The sequence below is a fragment of the Bactrocera neohumeralis genome, unplaced genomic scaffold (assembly GCF_024586455.1).
Source record: "Bactrocera neohumeralis isolate Rockhampton unplaced genomic scaffold, APGP_CSIRO_Bneo_wtdbg2-racon-allhic-juicebox.fasta_v2 cluster11, whole genome shotgun sequence".
Lineage (NCBI taxonomy): Eukaryota > Metazoa > Arthropoda > Insecta > Diptera > Tephritidae > Bactrocera > Bactrocera neohumeralis.
In genome coordinates this window covers 5,807,562-5,821,659 of record NW_026089624.1, presented here as the reverse complement: position 1 = coordinate 5,821,659, position 14,098 = coordinate 5,807,562, and the positions used below count along the sequence as shown (strand labels likewise).

At 38.2% G+C, this 14,098-nt stretch overlaps 1 protein-coding gene across 1 annotated transcript in view; it reads left to right on the top strand.

Moving 5' to 3' along the window:
* LOC126765715 (craniofacial development protein 2-like) overlaps positions 1-13,350 on the top strand; it is a 358,631-nt gene extending 345,281 nt beyond the window's left edge. The window contains exon 2 of the mRNA XM_050483453.1: positions 12,822-13,350. The gene's annotated coding sequence lies outside the window, so the exon portion shown is untranslated. The remainder of the gene's footprint in view (positions 1-12,821) is intronic.
* Positions 13,351-14,098: the final 748 nt, after the last annotated feature.

Genomic DNA, 14,098 nt, shown 5'->3' with positions numbered 1-14,098 from the left:
GTGGGAATATTTAGTGTCGATAATATCGGCAAACAATTTGAAACAATGGATTCTAGTTTGATGAATTCTACACTTGTTTCTTTCTTAATTTTTGGCAAGTTCATTAGGGTCGTTACTGCTTATCGACCAGTATTCTGTCATTTTCATATCTAGCTTTTAGAGCTTCCCAAGCCAAATTGAAATTGTCGCCATTTAATGCGAACTGTTTGACTATTTCGCCTGCTTGACCTTTAGTTTTGTATCTGAGGTGATTCAATTTTTGCGCATGTGATAATTGAGGATGGTTTATGTACACGGCCGTGAACATCTCCCGGAAGGACGGCCATTCTTCATAACCTCCGTAAAAGGTTTCTCTGTCACAAGCGGGCACCTCGAGGTGGACGCCTGAACTTGCCTCGGATGTGGAGTAGGTGCAATTGGTTTAATGAGCTTTAGTTGATCGGAGATCATAGCTTTTGTTTCTTCGAAATGGTTCAAGCAGTTTTCGTAAATATCGTAAGCCGATGATTTACAATTATGTGGCAGATCTGAATCGTCAGAATCTACAATGGCGTCATGATCCGTTTGGAGGACAATCCGAAAATTTTTAAGATTTTGGCCTTTTACTTCTAATAACGATTCAGAGTTTTCGTGAATCGGTGAGGAGGAGTGCAGTATCTAGTGAAACTGTCACTTTCTGAAATAAATTTATTAGCCTGTTTTGAGCGTTTAGCTCCTACAGGTGTATTTTGATTTTTTTCGTTATTAGCCATTTTGGTTGTTTTTTTTAAATATCTGTATAAATAATTAAATTTTTTTTTCTCTCAGTGCGACTGATTTGAATAAGCAATATTGCTTAAAACCGAATACTCTTTTGGTAAATAGAGTTTTGAATTTTGATTTAGGTTGGTAAAAAGGAGTATGTTATATCGTGTTATTATTGCCGTTTCTATTTATTTGCAACCAATGCGCCAAATCTTGGAAAAGACCCGTGAAAGGAGAATCGACACACACCACCTCTTCGTCGATTTCAAAGCTGCTGTCGACAGCACGAAAAGGAGCTGCCTTTATGCCACGATGTCTGAATTTGGTATCCCCGCAAAACTAATACGGCTGTGTAAACTGACGTTGAACAACACGAAAAGCTCCGTCAGGATCGGGAAGGACCTCTCCGAGCCGTTCGATATCAAACGAGGTTTCAGACAAGGCGACTCCCTATCGTGCGACTTCTTCAACCTGCTCCTGGAGAAAATAGTTCGAGCTGCAGAACTAAACAGAGAAAGTACCATCTTCTATAAGAGTGTACAGCTGCTGGCGTATGCCGACGATATTGATATCATCGGCCTCAACACCCGCGCCGTTAGTTCTGCTTTCTCTAGGCTGGACAAGGAAGCACAGAAAATGGGTCTGGTAGTGAACGAGGGCAAAACGAAATATCTCCTGTCATCAAACAAACAGTCGTCGCACTTGCGACTTGGCTCTCACGTCACTGTTGACAGTCATAACTTTGAAGTTGTAGATAATTTTGTCTGTTTAGGAACCAGCATTAACACCACTAATAATGTCAGCCTGGAAATCCAACGCAGGATTGCTCTTGCCAACAGGTGCTACTTCGGACTGAGTAGGCAATTGAAAAGTAAAGTCCTCTCTCGACGAACAAAAGCTAAACTCTATAAGTCGCTCATAATTCCCGTCCTGCTATATGGTGCAGAGGCTTGGGCGATGACAACAACCGATGAGTCGACGTTACGAGTTTTCGAGAGAAAAATTCTGCGAAAGATTTATGGTCCTTTTTGCAAAGTCTTTGGTTTTATTTATTTATTATTTAAACGATTTATTTTTATCAAATCAGCACTTTTAATTTATTCAAACTTTTTCCGTCCTTGTGTTAGTATTTAGGCACACCCTAATACCTGGACTTGTATGTACGTATTTTTGTGCCATTGAGAGCTCGTTGAAGAGATCAATGTGCTTTGTGCATAAGTATGTGCTAATGTATATGTACAAAGAATATGCTGTAATGTTTCTTGTAAGAGTCTTATCACACGAAGCAACTTTTTGTTACTCTTAGTTTAGGGGCGAGGGGCGACGAAAGGAGAATATGCTGTTAATGTGTTCTTATTGTAATTCTGTGCGACGTTTTTCGGCATTCGTGTTCTTTCTTTCGTAGTACATAGTTGCATTTGCGTATCTTTTTTTGAAATTAATATTTTGAATATATTTAAAAAATTTAATTTCATCTTTTGGTAATTGATTTGCAAATATGTATACTAATATACATAATATAATATAAATATTTTAAAAAATGGAGTAGAGCGAATTAATTCGTTAGAGAGATCAAAATTCAGACGATAGTAAGAAGGGTGATATATCTTTGTTTTTTTGTATGCAATCTTATTTGTTTTTGTTTGTCAAATAACAAGGAGTATTGCCGGAAAATTGCCAGTGTGGACTTTGAATATGTGTATATGTATATACGAATATGTATGCAAATATATGTTCAATTATTTATTTATGTTGAGCTGCGTTTTTGTTTAATTGCTAGATTTGAATAAGGTTTAATATTTAATAGACCCAATGTATATAGGGTATAGCCCAAGCAGTTTGTATGACGCATGTTTGTATGTAAGCGTTTTTATATTATTTCGCTTTAGAGAGAGGGCACGAAATCGGAATAGAAATAAATATAGTTAAAAAAACCTAAAAAACACGCTTTTAAAACATATCAAACTAAAAAATGAAAAATAATTCCTGCATTATTGTGAGAAAAGCGTGGAATGCTCGATATATGACCAAGCACCCCACGCTTTTTCGTTCTAAATTATTCCAACCGACCGAGTTAGCCATATCATCAAATTCAACCCAGTGACGAACATCGCAAGTATCATCACCGAAAAAATCTGAAACACTGTCTTTAATGTCACGCAACGAAAATGACACCCTTTGCGAATTCGATGGGGCAGCATTTACATCCACGTACAACGAATTTTCCGATTCGTCGTCGCATCCCCCTTCATCTTGCTCATCACCGAAAACTAAATATTGTAGCAAACGCAGATGTAACTCCTTTTTCCTACCCGTAACGCACAACCCTAGTGTCTTAGTTTTTCTTTTAACGTCTCTACTGTCATTGCCCTAATGGTTTCAGCGTCCATCTTACAAATTTATTTTTCTCTTAGCTCTTATAAAAATTCAAATCACGGATACGCTTTTACAAATTTAATTATGATTCTTGAAAGCAAATGTACATTTTGTTTTTGCTTACAAACTAAAAGCTACACATTCTACTACTTTACCATTGTATAAACCTACAAGTAACAAAAGAATCAGCTGTTTTCCAAGAATTTTTCACAGCTGAGATCACCTGATCGAAATCTGCCTTTTTTAGGCCCAGGGATGTAATTAAAAGAAATGTAATAGATCAACTTTTTTGCGAAAAAGTATTTGTAACGGAAAACATTAATGAAAACTTTTAAGAATATTTTTGAAACAAAAGTTTATTGGATATTTATTGCTCTTCCTCACCACCTCTGAGGTTGCAATGTAGGCGCGCTACCGATGTTTTTTGAGTGTTCGGTTCACCAGGAGGCCTATTTTATACAGTTTTAAATCAATCTACTTATTATAAAAAATATGACTAGACATAAATAAATATACAAGGTCAAGTACAATTCATGAATATTAATTACATTAAAAATATAACATTGACAATATATGTATGTCAAAACAATCAACTGGAAACTATTTAAACAAAAACCAAAATAAATCTAAAAAAATCAGGTACATAGTTTTTACACAATAAATAATAAATAAATATAATTATTTAAATATAAATATAAAGATTTTTTTATAAAATTGGAAACATTTAATAATATATTGATACAATAATTAATATTTTGCACAAAACTGATTAAATTTAATATTTAGGAATTTAAATAATCGAAAAATATTTGAATATTTTGTAAAAATATTGTTAAAGTTATAAATTTTAAAACCTAACACGGCAACACACTATAGCAGATTTGAGGCATTTTAACGTTTTAGTAGTAGAATATTTGGGGGCAACCCGTACCAAGTGACTAATTAGTAGCAGAATATTTGGGGGCAACCCGAACCAAGTGCCTAATTCGTAGTAGAATATTTAGGGGCAACCCGTACCAAGTGCCTAATTTGTAGAAGATTTTTGCATATGTGTTAGTGAAAAATGAAGGATTGGTTACTTGTAGGTTTATATCGGGTGATTTTTTAAGAGCTTGATAACTTTTTAAAAAAAAAAACGCATAAAATTTGCAAAATCTCATCGGTTCTTTATTTGAAACGTTAGATTGGTTCATGACATTTACTTTTTGAAGATAATTTCATTTAAATGTTGACCGCGGCTGCGTCTTAGGTGGTCCATTCGGAAAGTCCAATTTTGGGCAACTTTTTCGAGCATTTCGGCCGGAATAGCCCGAATTTCTTCGGAAATGTTGTCTTCCAAAGCTGGAATAGTTGCTGGCTTATTTCTGTAGACTTTAGACTTGACGTAGCCCCACAAAAAATAGTCTAAAGGCGTTAAATCGCATGATCTTGGTGGCCAACTTACGGGTCCATTTCTTGAGATGAATTGTTCTCCGAAGTTTTCCCTCAAAATGGCCATAGAATCGCGAGCTGTGTGGCATGTAGCGCCATCTTGTTGAAACCACATGTCAACCAAGTTCAGTTCTTCCATTTTTGGCAACAAAAAGTTTGTTAGCATCGAACGATAGCGATCGCCATTCACCGTAACGTTGCGTCCAACAGCATCTTTGAAAAATACGGTCCAATGATTCCACCAGCGTACAAACCACACCAAACAGTGCATTTTTCGGGATGCATGGGCAGTTGGCCACCAAGATCATGCGATTTAACGCCTTTAGACTATTTTTTGTGGGGCTACGTCAAGTCTAAAGTCTACAGAAATAATCCAGCAACTATTCCAGCTTTGGAAGACAACATTTCCGAAGAAATTCGGGCTATTCCGGCCGAAATGCTCGAAAAAGTTGCCCAAAATTGGACTTTCCGAATGGACCACCTAAGACGCAGCCGCGGTCAACATTTAAATGAAATTATCTTCAAAAAGTAAATGTCATGAACCAATCTAACGTTTCAAATAAAGAACCGATGAGATTTTGCAAATTTTATGCGTTTTTTTTTTTAAAAAAAAAGTTATCAAGCTCTTAAAAAATCACCCGATACAATGTACATTACATCGAAGCTGAGTGCAAATAACACACCCTTCTACTCAAGTAACTACAAAATCATTATAACTTATCTTAGCTCCCGTTTCTCTGCTGCCGTTGTTCAGCTTTCTTCGTGCGCCGCCCTCTGCTACGATGCTTTGCTGCCTGCTGTTGCTGCGTTGTTCTGCTACTTAGGCTTTGCTTTGCGCGTCTTATGCGCCCGTCTACGATTTTGCACCGTTATACAAATTTCTAGAAACTGTGCTGACTGCCAGTTATAGCGTACTGGGTACAGTCGCGCACTGAGTACGGTTTTTTGCTTTTACGCCGTTATACAAATTTATCAGGAACTTGGTCCGTGCAACCGGAAAAATTTATTTCAAAAAAATGTCTTTAAATTTATATTTCAATTATTTATGTAACCGCACAACACTTTCCGGACACATCCCGGTTGAGCCCCCAAATGTGAGATTCATTCTAAAGAAAACCACCGTGTTCTTAATTTAATTCAAATTATTATTTTATTTGTTCGCACTTTAAATTCATGCGGCGACTGCACTTAACAACTAACTTAAGCAATGAATCTTAGTTTCTAATACAAATGGACGATCAATATTGACCGTTACAATGATGGCTGCTGATGGACGCTTCGTTCGTTAACAGCTGAGTTAAAGTGTTACCATCTGAACGACATATTATCGTTCAGTGACAATACTGCCACCTGTCCTACATATTATTTCCTCCCACAAGTATTTGATTTTTGAAAGAATTAAATGGTGATTTTACCTGTCAAATATTATTTTGTGTTGATGTTTCTGCTGAATGTTGCGATTTATCGGAAGTAATATTTATTTGTCGAGACAAAGCATCTGCGACTACGTTTTCGTAGGCTTGTATTTTAATGTGTCCCCGTATTCTTCTATGAGGTTTTTCCACCTTTTTAACTTTGTGTTTGGGTTTTTCTCGGATATTGAAAAAATTAGTGACTGATGATCAGTGTATATCGTTAAGTTGGCTATGCCGTATAGATAGTTTCTAAGTTTTTTTAATGACCAGACTATCGCTAACATTTATTTTTCATTAGTCGAATAGTTTTGTTCGGTCTGACTCAATGTTCGAGAAATGAATGCTATTGGATTCCTGCCTTGGCTGAGTACGGCTCCTATGGCGTAATTACTAGCGTCAGTTGTTAGGTCGAATCCTTTTTCAAAGTCAGGTTGGTATAATTCTATTTGTTCTTTTAAACAAGTTTTTTAGTGTTTCAATATCTTTTAATGCTTCATTGTCTAATGTAACTTTCACGTTTGAGCTTTTATTTTTTGAAATGTTTCCATTTGTGCAAAGTTTTTTTTTTAAAATTTCCTATAATAGGAAGCTAGACCTATGAATGACCTAAGTTCTTTCAGATTTGTTGGTATTTTATATCGATCAATAACTTCTATTTTCTTTGGATCTACAGTTATTCTTCCTTTTTTGATAACATATCTCAGAAATTCGGTTTGCTTCTGAAAAAAATTTGACTTTTCTTCAGAGATTTTCATTTTGGCTCTGTATAATGTCTGTATTATATTAGAGATATCTCTCATATGTTCCTCGGGTGAGTTGGAATATATCAGGAAATCATCTATATAAACGTATGCACATTTGCCAATATACGGTCTGAGTATATCATCGACACATCTCTGGAATTAGAAGAAGCGTTTTTTAACCCGAATGGCAGTCTTAATACTTAGCTCCATTTACTGAAAAGGCTGTTTTTTCTCTGTCTCCCTTTTTAATCATGATCTGGTGAAATCCTGATTCTAAATCGAGTGTCGTGAAGTATGTAGCTTTCCCTAAATTCTGTAAAGTCATTGTTATGTCAGGAATTGGATATCTATTTGCTATCGTTTGTTTATTAAGATTTTGGAAATCTATAACCATTCTTCTTTTAGGTTTTCCCTCTTCATCTTTGCCTTTCTTTGAAACTGTCCATATTGGGGAATTATAAGGGCTTTTGCTTGGCTGAATTATATTATTCTGCAATAATTTCTCAATTTCTTTTTTAACAAAATCGTGATCCGAATAAGGATATGGATATTGTCTTACCCACACAGGATCTTTGGTCTCTGTCCTAATTTCTGCTTCTATAGTAGTTGTAAATGGTAAAATTTCTCCACAATAATTATTTTTCAATAAATTATCAATTTCTTTTTTGTATGTTTCGTCACCTATGGTATAATTGAGTACATTCTTTATTAAATTATTTTCTTTTTTTGAAAAACTAATTGAATAATTCATCATATTAACTTTAGCTCTCATTTTCTTTAAATTGTCATCTCCTAATATCATATCGAAATATTTTAATTTATCAATATCTAGAAGTAACAAATTTATTTTCCTTTTATGTGTAATTATTGAACCTCCATGTAAAGATCTAGTTTTTAGTGGTTTATCTAACAATATTTTCTTTGCGTATGGATATTCACTTTTTACATAACTGCTTGTAGCACCTGTATCTATCAGTATATACACGGACTTACCATTTGGTGCAGTTCTTCTTCAAGTAGGAAGACCGTGGTATTTTATAAAAAATGGGTCTGTTCAGCTTCTTCTTCATCGGTGGCTAGTTCGTTGTAGAGAGACTGTACATCTTCTCCGTCGTTATCGCCGTTGAGCTGGCTGACTCTTTTATTTTTTCCATGTACTTCTGAATTTGTATCTCTGCTTCTCTTCAAAAACTGGTTTAGGCGTTGACCGCTGAATATTCCATGACGTTGTTACTGTGGTGGTTGAATATTTCTTTGTTGATACTGCTGTTGCTGGGCGTTGGCTTGTTGTGGTATGTAGTGTGTGCGTCGTCTGAATTGTGCTGATGACGGGTCTACTTCCATGTGTTCGACACGTGGTTGAGTTTGCTGTGGCTGCTGAAATGATTGTTTGTTGTATCTGGGTACGGTCATGCTCATGCGTGGAATATACTCTAACTGTTGGTATTGCGAGTCATGCTGCATCGTGCGTGCGATTCCATATGCTTCATTAATACTTTGGCATTCTCTGGAGTAAAGCGCATTTTTGTTATCAGGCTTTTTAATCCTGTTATAAACGTTCGGACAGCTTTAGACTACACTTCTTTGCTTAAGGCTTCAGCTACATATTCGTTTTTGTGCGTCATTTCTATTTTTGATAACACGATGTTCAGAGATTGATTCAATCTGTCGTAATGTACGTGTAGAGGTTGATTTTCCTGTCGAATCTTCATCATCTCCTCTTCCAGAACGGAGTGGTCTCTGGTCTGCGCATGAATCATCTAATCTTTCAATTATTGCGTCGAAGTTTTGTTTAGTGTAGCTATTAATTAATATCTGGGCTGCTTCCCCGTGAGTTTACTCCTAACCATGATGAGTGCTTCAGCATATATATTAAATGCTTGAAATATGGATATATTGGACATTAATGTTGTAGCCATCTTCCTCCAATTTCGGTAATCGTGGTAGTCTCCACTAAACATTGGTAATATTTTAAATATATTTAGGTCTACATCTCCAGGATTGTTGTATGAACATAATTGATCCTGGTATTCGTGTATGACTCCAGTTCCTTGGCTTGTTTCCTTTAGCGCCAGTCTCCTCTGCAGGTTCTGTACGACTACACTTAGAGCTGTTATTTCGTTCTGTGTCATTTTTTATTCACTTGTATTTTCACTTTATTTGTTTAAAATATGGAATTTATATTCCTTTATGTTTTCATATGAAATTTATATCCCTTTGACTACACTGTAAGGATTTTATATCTGAATCCTTTTGTTGTGTAGCCCCACGTTGGGCGCCAATTAATAATCTTCCGTATTGGAAATACAAGAAAATATATATTTTTTAGTTATGTACTTGCGTGTTAGCGCTTATATCAGAACGTTCCTTTATTGTTTGACCGAACTCTATGGTTGCTGTATAACAAAAGACGTTTGTGTAACTTATTGAACTAGTATTTATATGTTTGCTTAACATATACATACATTTGTTGCTGATTAGCATGTGGCATGATGTTTGGACTTTATATTCAGGCAATGCGCTGAGTGCGTGATCGGGTGACGTGATAATTGTGGATGATGTCATGCTTATCATAATGAGTGTTAACTCCCATCTGAGCTTTAGATAATACTGATTTTTCCATTTATTATTTTGCGAAATCCTGTTCGTAGTACTGTTTTCGTAGTACTGAGTTGTAGTTCTATACAAGTATTCTTATTGACTGTCATTAGAAAACAGTTCGACTATTTTTTCCTCTACTATATTGTTTTGACGTTCTGAAGTTTCTGAAAATATTCCTAATTTTCCTTTTCCTATATGCTCTAAAAATGTTTCGCTCGTGTTTTCAAAGTCGTTTTCTGAAATGAAAGTAACTCTTCTTCGGTGTAAAATTTTTAATTCTTCTGTCTTGTTATTAGTTTTATACTTATTAACTATTTCATTCTTTATGTAAAAATGATCACCTAGCTCTTTTTCGGCTGAATGTATAGTTGCTAAACTTTCTTTCTCTTCTATATTATTAATTAAACAGGTAGGAAAGGCCTAAGTTCAGATGCAACCGAACATTTTACACTCTTGCAACTTTCAGGAATCAAAGTAAGGGAAATACCTTAAGATGTAAAACATCAACCTGAGGATCGAAATTCAAGGAATTTTATATACATATACATAATATATATAATTCATATGCTGACGGATACATAAGATTTGTTAGAAAAACGAAAAGCATTATATGTAGTATACGAGTATAGAAGTTAGGGTAGTATTGACCAAATTTTATCTATTTTTTCCTATATCACATACTTTTAACATGTCACATATTAAAAAACTGATCATATAGAGTAAAGTCAGTCGGATGTTCGAAAATCCTGATATTAGTTATGTGGGGCGCAAGTCAAGTTTTCGCACAAATTTATTCATTTTTGGCACAAAGATACGTTGTTATGAGTAAAACACGTTAGCTCATTTCCAATGAGATAACGCACACATTGGCCGATATATGCGGTGCAAAATCACCCGGAAGTTCGATTATCTGTATATTAGATATATAGTATGGGGACTAAAGGAAGTATTGGTCCGATTTAACATTTCATTTTAGACATACAGACATACCATTGGCAGTTAAGTACTATCCCTGAATTTCAATTATGTATTCAACATTGACCAATATTTTCTAACTATAGGTACCGGGGTATAAATATTCGGTACCTATGGGCGTGAACAGTTTTTGTTGGATTTGAACATTTTTTGGTCATAAGGTGGCATACGCTAAGGGTGCAAAGTGTAGTCCCGGTATATTAATTGCTTCTTGATTTGCGTATTGGAAACTGAACGAATCGAGTGGAATTTAAAATTGTGGTTTATGGGAAGTAGGCGTAGTTATTAGCCAATAGGAATATGAAAAGAATGCTTTCACATACCATCCTGGCGGCAAATCTTTACGTATCTGACGCATTGAGTTATCATTTATCGCACTTTTAGTAGTTTTGAACAGTGTGTTATATGGAGAGTGAACGAGATTTTCATCCCATTTCATCAATTTTCACGCTATAGGTAGGAGTTTTTGTAGTACTCGCGCCGAGCAAATTTGAGATATGGCTTAGGAGATATGCACATTAAACTTATTAGAGGGCGGTGCGACGCCCATTTTTCCAAAATTGTCTTCCCACAGATGCCCCTTCTAACTGAAATCCCCTGTGCCAAATATAAGTTTTATATCTTAGTCAAATGCTTAGTTATGTCACTTTGTAGGTTTTCGGTTAATGGCGATTTGTGGGCGTGGCAGAGGTCTGATTACGCCCGTCTACGAACTCGAAATTTTTTTTGTACTGAGAACTGTATACCAAGTTTCATTAAGATATCTCAATTTTTACTCAAGTTACAACTTGCACGGACGGACGGACAGACATACCGTCAACCGGATTTTAACTTTTCTCATTACCCTAATACCCTATAACCCTATGTCTATCTCGATTAGTGTTAGGTGATACATACAGCCGTTAGGTGAACAAAACTATAATACTCTGTAGCAACTGGTTGCAAGAGTATAAAAATCTGAACTACATATGTATTTTGTATGTATTATGGGAGGATGGAGTCATGTGTAGAAGTTCACGCAAGTGAGAAAAGTTCTCTGATCGCCATTCACTTGGGAGTGGCCAGAAACGATTCTTTTACACATGGCTCAAGCAGCTCACTACTTCCGGTCTTTGACCAAGTATTCTCTGGGTAGCCTAAGAACATCCGTTCGAAGGCGAAACATTCCCTACAAGAGTTGTGCGCTGGGTTTGGGACCCGCCACGTAAAAAACACCCCCAGTGAAGAGCTACAACCAGCCTCGGATGAGAGACCCCCCTTTTGATGACGACTATGGCAAACGAAATAAGGACTACGAATTGAGGGCATGCACCTGGAATGTCCGGTCCCTTAATTGGGAAGGTGCCGCTGCCCAGCTGGTTGATGTCCTCGTAAAGACAAAGGCTGACATCACCGCCGTCCAAGAAATGCGATGGACGGGACAAGGACAGAGACGAGTAGGTCCTTGTGACATTTACTACAGTGGCCATATAAAGGAGCGCAAGTTTGGTGTCGGATTCGTGGTGGGAGAGAGACTCCGTCGCCGAGTACTATCATTCACTGCGGTGAATGAACGTCTAGCCACAATCCGCATCAAAGCGAGGTTCTTCAACATATCGCTGATTTGCGCCCACGCCCCGACGGAAGAGAAGGACGATGTGACCAAAGATGCCTTCTATGAGCGCTTGGAGCGCAATCTTGAGAGCTGCCCCCGCCACGATGTCAAAATCGTGCTTGGCGACTTTAACGCCAGGGTGGGCAAAGAAGGTATATTTGGCACTACGGTCGGTAAATTCAGCCTCCACGACGAAACATCCCCAAATGGGTTGAGGCTGATTGACTTCGCCGGGGCCCGAAATATGGTTATCTGTAGTACTAGATTCCAGCATAAGAAGATTCATCAAGCTACCTGGCTGTCTCCGGATCGAAAAATGCGTCTCCGGATCGAAAAACTACCAACCAGATCGATCATGTTGTGATAGACGGAAGACACGTCTCCAGTGTTTTAGATGTGCGTGCGCTCCGAGGCCCTAACATCGACTCGGACCACTATCTTGTGCAGCAAAAAACGCGCGCCACTAAACACAAGGAAGGTTCGACGTCGAGAAGCTGCAATCACAACAGACAGCCGAACGATTTTCTACTCGGCTTGCACTCCTGCTCTCTGAGAGCACTCGTCAACAACTCGGTATAAGGGAACTGTGGGACGGCATTTCAAACTCCTTACGTACAGCTGCAACCGAAACCATTGATTTTCGGAAAGTGCAAAAGAACAGCTGGTACGACAAGGAGTGCCGTGTCGCAGCGGAGAGAAAACAGGCTGCCTACCTCGCAACGTTACGATCGACCACTACACGTGCGGGATGGGATAGATACCGAGAGTTGAAGAGGGAAGCGAGACGCATTTGTAGACAGAAGAAGAAAGAGGCTGAAATGCGTGAGTACGAAGAGCTTGATAAGCTGGCCGACAGGATTAATGCTCGAAAATTCTACGAAAAAATGCGGCGGCTTACGGAAGGTTTCAAGACCGGAGCGTATTCCTGTAGAACCCCCAAAGGTGATCTAGTCACTGATGCCCAGAGCATACTTAAATTATGGAGGGAACACTTCTCCAGCCTGCTGAATGGCAGTGAACGCACAACACCAGGAGAAGGAGAACCCGATTCCCCAATCGATGACGATGGAGCAGACGTTCCATTACCCGACCATGAAGAAGTTCGTATAGCAATTGCCTGCCTGAAGAACAACAAAGCGGCAGGGGCCGACGGATTGCCGGCCGAGCTATTCAAACACGGCGGCGAAGAACTGATAAGGAGCATGCATCAACTTCTTTGTAAAATATGGTCGGACGAAAGCATGCCCAACGATTGGAATTTAAGTGTGCTATGCCCAATCCATAAAAAAGGAGACCCCACAATCTGCGCCAACTACCGTGGGATTAGCCTCCTCAACATCGCATATAAGGTTCTATCGAGCGTATTGTGTGAAAGATTAAAGCCCACCGTCAACAAACTGATTGGACCTTATCAGTGTGGCTTTAGACCTGGCAAATCAACAACCGACCAGATATTCATCATGCGCCAAATCTTGGAAAAAGACCCGTGAAAGGAGAATCGACACACACCACCTCTTCGTCGATTTCAAAGCTGCTTTCGACAGCACGAAAAGGAGCTGCCTTTATGCCGCGATGTTTGAATTTGGTATCCCCGCAAAACTAATACGGCTGTGTAAACTGACGTTGAGCACCACGAAAAGCTCCGTCAGGATCGGGAAGGACCTCTCCGAGCCGTTCGATACCAAACGAGGTTTCAGACAAGGCGATTCCCTATCGTGCGACTTTTTCAACCTGCTTTTGGAGAAAATAGTTCGAGCTGCAGAATTAAATAGAGAAGGTACCATCTTCTATAAGAGCGTACAGCTGTTGGTGTATGCCGATGATATTGATATCATCAGCCTCAGCACCTGCGCCGTTAGTTCTGCTTTCTCCAGGCTGGACAAGGAAGCACAGAAAATGGGTCTGGCAGTGAACGAGGGCAAGACGAAATATCTCCTGTCATCAAACAAACAGTCGTCGCATTCGCGACTTGGCTCTCACGTCACTGTTGACAGTCATAACTTTGAAGTCGTAGATAATTTCGTCTATCTTGGAACCAGCGTAAACACCAACAACAATGTCAGCCTAGAAATTTAACGCAGGATAACTCTTGCCAACAGGTGCTACTTCGGACTGAGTAGGCAATTGAGAAGCAAAATCCTCTCTCGACAAACAAAAACCAAACTCTATAAGTCACTCATAATTCCCGTCCTTCTGTATGGTGCAGAGTCTTGGACGAT